This window comes from Vulpes vulpes, chromosome 2 (assembly GCF_048418805.1).
Source record: "Vulpes vulpes isolate BD-2025 chromosome 2, VulVul3, whole genome shotgun sequence".
NCBI classification, from domain to species: domain Eukaryota; kingdom Metazoa; phylum Chordata; class Mammalia; order Carnivora; family Canidae; genus Vulpes; species Vulpes vulpes.
Window position 1 is genome coordinate 151,342,234 of NC_132781.1, and position 5,696 is coordinate 151,347,929.

General features: G+C 55.5%; 1 long non-coding RNA gene across 1 annotated transcript; it reads left to right on the top strand.

Annotated features, from left to right (window-relative positions):
* Positions 1-392: 392 nt before the first annotated feature.
* LOC140597977 (uncharacterized) lies at positions 393-5,297 on the top strand. Its single transcript, XR_012000086.1, has 2 exons — positions 393-466; positions 698-5,297. It is a non-coding gene; the product is annotated as an uncharacterized lncRNA (long non-coding RNA).
* The last annotated feature ends 399 nt before the right edge of the window (positions 5,298-5,696 follow it).

A 5,696-nucleotide genomic window follows, 5' to 3' on the forward strand; every position in this document is an offset into this window, starting at 1 on the left:
GAGTCAGGGCCCTGCGTTTTTTACCGCTGTGTGGCCTTTGGGCAAGTTACTTTCCCTCGGGGGTGAAATGGGATTAATAATCGCCCAAACTTTATATAGGGCTGTTGCAAATATTAAATGAGAGGATGAAAATACATATGCAAATACCGAGTAATGCATCCAGTATTATTTTTTAATTGCTCCCACATGTATTCAGGCAACCCAGGAGAGAGCAGGCTGTGAACGCCCAGATTCGGTCTCTGCAGAGGGGTTTCCTCTCCCGCCGGCGCCCCGAGGCTCCGCCCGGGCCGGGGGAAGGGGAGGGGGCGGGGCGAGGAGAATCCCGCAGAGCCGCGGGAGGCCCTTCCGAGGCCCCGCCCCTCCCCGGCCGGGGCGGGCTCGCGGCTCCGGCTCCCGGGCCGAGCTGCCGCGCGGGTGACTCAGCAGCGCCAGCGCCTGCCCCGGCCTGATAAGTGCCCGTGAACGTGTGTGTTGGGGTGGCCGGGGAGGGCTCCGGGTTTCCGAGTCTGTGCGTGGGGCGTGCAAGCGGGGTTGTGTTTGTGATCTTGATCGCGTGTGTGGCTCTCTTCTCTCTGTACTTGTGTGTGTGTGTGTGTGGAGGGGCGGGGGTGCATGTGTGTCACGGCGTGTCCTGTTGGTGAGTTTGCATAAAGGGTGTGACTCGGTGTGACCCTCTCTCTTTGTGTCTTATAAACAGGTCCTCCCCCTCCCCCTCCCGCCTCCCCCAGGCCCTGGAGACCGAGAGAGCTCTGCTGGGCCCCACGGCCTCTCTGCCTAGGCAGCCTCTGTGCGTTTCTTGTTGAGGTGACTTCTGCACTTGGGTGGGTGAACCTGACCCTGTTGGCCACTGCGGAGGGAGGAGGGGGTTGTGGTGCTGTCGCTGCCTGGACTTCAGGCCCCCCTGCCCCCAGTACCTGTGCCCGGGAAGCCTCCACCTCCCTTCCCAGACTGTAGGGAGCAGTTCCTTACCTGAGCTGCTCCCTGTCTGGAAGACCTCCAGAGGAGACAACTCCCGTTTAGAGACTGCTGTTATTTTAACATGCACTCTCATTGGATCTCACCGAATGTTTATGGCTTCAAGTGTTCTAAAGACTGAGACTTGAGAGTGGAGGTGACAACCCAAGGTCATGCAGCTCAAGACCAGTGGAGGGCGTGAAGGTGACAAGCAGAGGGCAGATCTCCTCCGTAAGCCGAGCACCTAGTCTGCCTGGAGCCTGTGGGACGCTGATAAGTTTCTGGGGCAGGGGAAGGCACCTGTTTGTGTCCCCCCTCCTCTGCTGAGTTTCCTGGGCCTCCAGCCAGCTCCTTATCCTGCCAGAGCCTGAGCACTGCCACCAGCTTGGATTGGGTGATTGGGTCTTGAGTTGGGTGATAAAGAGGCCAGGGGACAGGCTGGGGGCTAAGCAGAGGGGCCAGGGCCAATGTGGGAGCATCTGTTGCTTCAACAAAACTTTATTGAGCACGTTATTCAAAACAGGCTGGCACCCTGCTCTGTCAAAGAGGGGAAGAGAGTCACAAGACCAGGCCACAAGGAATGGTGGAGACCTGCAAGCTCAGGCTTGAAGCAGGGGGAGTGTCTGGGATCTGTTGTGCTCACAGTCCTGACCACCATTTAAGGGAGAGTGTGGGACCTGGCCAGTCATATTTCTCTCCTAGCCTGTCTCTGTGTCAGTCAAATGAGGTAATGGCACTACCCTGCCTGCCTTTCCTGAGTCCAAGACACTAAAAGGGAAAGCCATTGGTAAACAAGGTTGCTCTCCAAACATAATGGACAGTCCCGTTGTGATTCATGGCCTCCTATGAGAAGGGATTAAAGAAACATTATACCCGGAGCCCAGAGAGGAGAAAGGGTCCCAACTGAGGGATTAGGAAAGGCTGCCTGGAGGAGGTGGCCTGCCAGCTAGATTTTTAAGGGATGGATTTACTATATGGAAATGGAAGAGGGTGCTCCAGGCGGAGGAACTGCCTGCATAAAGGCCTGGATGGTGAGGTTGTGCGCTGGGAACAAAAACCACTTTGGTATGTCTGGCACAGAGTGGATGCTGGGTTTAGACAGGGCCAGGTGGGGTGAGGGTAGAAGACTTGGGGATAGCCAAGAGGTCTTTGAGGTAGAGACAGCCATGTCCTGGCAGGGGTGTGGCAGTCTTTCCAGGAGGATCGGAAGGAGAGGGAGAATTGGCAGGCTTTGGTTCAAGGACCCCCACACCCACCCCAGGACAATCCATTTGAAGCCTGGGGCGGATCCCCAGGATGACATTGAGGTGGGCACAAGGCTACAGAGCTCCCTATAAGGGAAGGATGGAGGAAAAGCCAAGTCAGATGCCCTAGTCCAGGGAGGGACCCAGGCATGGGTGCAGAGGGTGCCTGCCCACCAATGAACATTGAAGGGCTCTGGAAGGCCTGGCCTCCTAGGAGTTCCTCTGGGTTTGCTCCAGTGTGGGGAAGGGGCCAGTCCACTGGGAGAACTCCTCAGGGAAGGCACCATCTCCAGAAGCCCCCGTTGAATGAGCAGTGGTTGCTAATGGTGAGCTTATCATATATCTGCTGGTGCTTCGCTAAGATATCCCTATTCTATGGATGAGTAAAACGAAGTTTCGAGAAGCAAAGTGTTCTGCTCACCATTATTCAGCCAGTAAGCCGGAGGCGGGGACTCCCTGTTTCCTGAGATGGCAGGAAAGGATTGAAGGAAACGGCTTGCCGAGATTCAGGCTCCGTGAGGCCTGAGAACGGTGGAGGAACCGGCTCCGGGGAGAAGGAAACACGGTGTCTGCTGCCACCTCGTGGTCCTGGAGCCACAGAGCCCAGCTCTCCCAGCTTCCTGAGCGGGTAGCCCCCTCTCGGTGCAAGGGGTCTGCAGGAGTCAGTGAAAGGGAGGGCGCCCAGGTGGGTCTGACCTGGATTGTGAGACCCCAGGCAAGTCTCTTCTTGCTCCTCAATTCTCAGTGCCTTCAAGAGGACTCAAGGAGATCATCTGGACTCCTGTGGAGACCTTTCACAGCCTTGCCCTGTCTTTGCGACTGGGAAAAGGGAGGACCCAGTGGATCCGGGATTGTAGGGGCCTAAAGCTTATCTGGGGGCCTCTTTAAGAAAAAAAAAATGAAGGGACCCCTGGCTGGCTCAGCCCGTAGAGCATGCAACTCTCAATCTCGGGGTTGTGAGTTCAAGCCCCACATGGGGCATGGAGCTTACTTTTTAAAAAAAGGAAAAAAAGAACGAAAGGTTAAGGATACAAGATGCCTGTAGCCACTCAGGGCTGTAGGACACAAATGGGAAGGAAAGGAAGTCAGAGTGGAAAGATCTTAGCCAATGCAACTTAATATATTTTATTTTTGCAAATTTTACAGAAATACATGACCTTGTGAACACAAAGTCAGGATTCCTCTAGGGCCCATGCTAGTGTGAAGTCTTGATCACTGCCTAGGACTCACAGTGAGTCAGGTATGGGGTCCCCCCACGGGAGATTTGGAGATTCTGAAGCCAGGGAAGAATCTGGGTTGTCTCCCTCCCACGCCACCCCATACCATCCCACGCAGGCCTTTCACCCAGATCTTCCAGAACTTCTATCTGAAAGTGAGTCCACACTCACTCCACTTTCTCTGTGGCCACATCCTAACAGTTGGGTTGCTCCAGCCAGGACTGCTCAGGCGGCCTCTGTTCCACCCAGCTGAACCCTTCTTTGCTTTCTAGGCACAGAGGTCCAACCCCATAAGCCCCCGGGCAGCCTTCCCGGGCTGCCCTTACCTCCTCGGGCAGCGCAGGCACTAGGTGTGCACAGCGGTCTTTAGTCAGTTCAGAGCTGTTGGCTGAATCCCTGCAGTGCTGTGAGCCTGGTGTCACCCACATGTGTGATCTCGGATGGACACATCCTGAGCCCCTCCTCTTACAGCCGGGCCTGCGGGATTGGGGGCCTGGTGAGAGGACTCAGACCTGGTCCCAGCCCTCCTCTACCTCATCATCTGAGAATCTGGTAAGACACGGACTGAGTCTTACAACTTTGAGGCCTGAGGATAATTTAGAGGTCAAGTGCTCCAAGGGGCTGTCGAACTCGCTTCATCTCATAATCCTAAAGTGGGAAACAGGGAAGGGGGGCTGGGCGGGAGGGGATGTGTGGGACGCCCTCTGCTTGGGCTCCCTTCTGAGGAACCATGAGTTGGAACCACTGTTGGAAGGTCACCTACCTTTGCTGTAGCTGACCTGAGACTAAGCGATTGGACTAGTTCTAGTTCATGGCTGAGGCTTGATGCAGACGTAGGTCTGCCTGACTGCAGGTCGGAGGCTCTTGGCTCAATCTCAACACTGGATGGCTGGGCGAACTACCCCCCCCCCATCTCCCTTCTGTCACTCCAGGTCCCCCATCCGCTTAGCACAGCCAGCAAAGAGAAGTTCAGAGGGGTCCCAGCCCCTTCCCTGGGGGTGGGAGAGCAAGGAAGGGGCCCTTTTGGAGCTGCCACACCGGGGTGAGGGCAGAGACTAGACTTTCCTCTGCTCGTGCACTGCTCACCCTCGGTCTGAGCCCAGAGCCTGCCACACTGTAAATAAATATTAGTTGAATTGAATGAATCTGAGACAATGGTTCATGGTAGGGGAACCTTCTGAGGTAGAGAAACCATCCCTCCAGGTCGACCTCCTCCACCTCTGGGGACTTCTTCTGGTCCCCCTGGGGGTGAGATCTGCACCGGGTCTCTCCAGCTTATAAAGATTTTCAGCTTTGCTGTATCTTCCTTCACTTTCTCTTCAGAGCAACAGAGGAAGCTCTTGTGTGACTTTGGGCAAGTCATTTGCCCTGAGCCTCCATCTCCTCATTTGTTAAAAATACCCACCTTGCATTATATAGCCTCCCCTGGGGCACCTGGGTGGCTCAGTGGTTGATGCCTTTGGCTCAGGTCGTGATCCTGGGGTTCTGGGATGGAGTCCCAGAAGGGACCCTGCTTCTCCCTCTGCCTATGTCTCTGCCTCTCTCTGTGTGTCTCTCATTAATAAATAAACAAAAATCTTTTAGGGGATCCCTGGGTGGCTCAGCAGTTTGGCGCCTGCCTTCAGCCCAGGGCGTGGTCCTGGGGTCCCAGGACCCTGCGTGGAGCCTGCTTTTCCCACTGCCCGTGTCTCTGCCTCTCTCTCTCTCTCTCTCTCTCTCTCTCTCTGCGTCTCTCATGAATAAATAAATAAATAATTTAAAAATTATAAACAGCCTCCCCTAATAAAAATACTTTCGTGTTTAGAATTATTTACTTGAAATCGTTATTATGACTTTGGGTGGCCAGTGATCGTTCCCGGCCAGCCCACACTCACCCAGTGTCTTCCAACAGAATGCTTCCCTCGCTCCAGGGCCCCCTTCAGGAACCAGCTCCAGCCCCCAGCTTGCAGGGATGCGGTGGGGCCCGGGAGGCAGACGAGCCCCACCCCGCAGTCCCGGAAAACGGGTGAACTAATAAGGGTGCCGATGCCACGTGTGGCCGGTAGGCGGCAGCAGCGTCTGCGAAATGAGCCCGCCCTGCCGCCTTTCTCCCGGGACCAGCTGGTGGGCCGTCTTCCAGTGTACAAACCTAGGTGTATAAAAGTGGGTGCCCCGGTAGGAGAGGAGTGTGTGCGTGCCTGTGGTATGAACGCACGTGTGCACGTGATTGTGAGCAATGCGTATACAAGTGCCAGGAAGGAGTCTGTGTAAGAGAAGGTGTGTGTGCACGGGGAGGATGTTT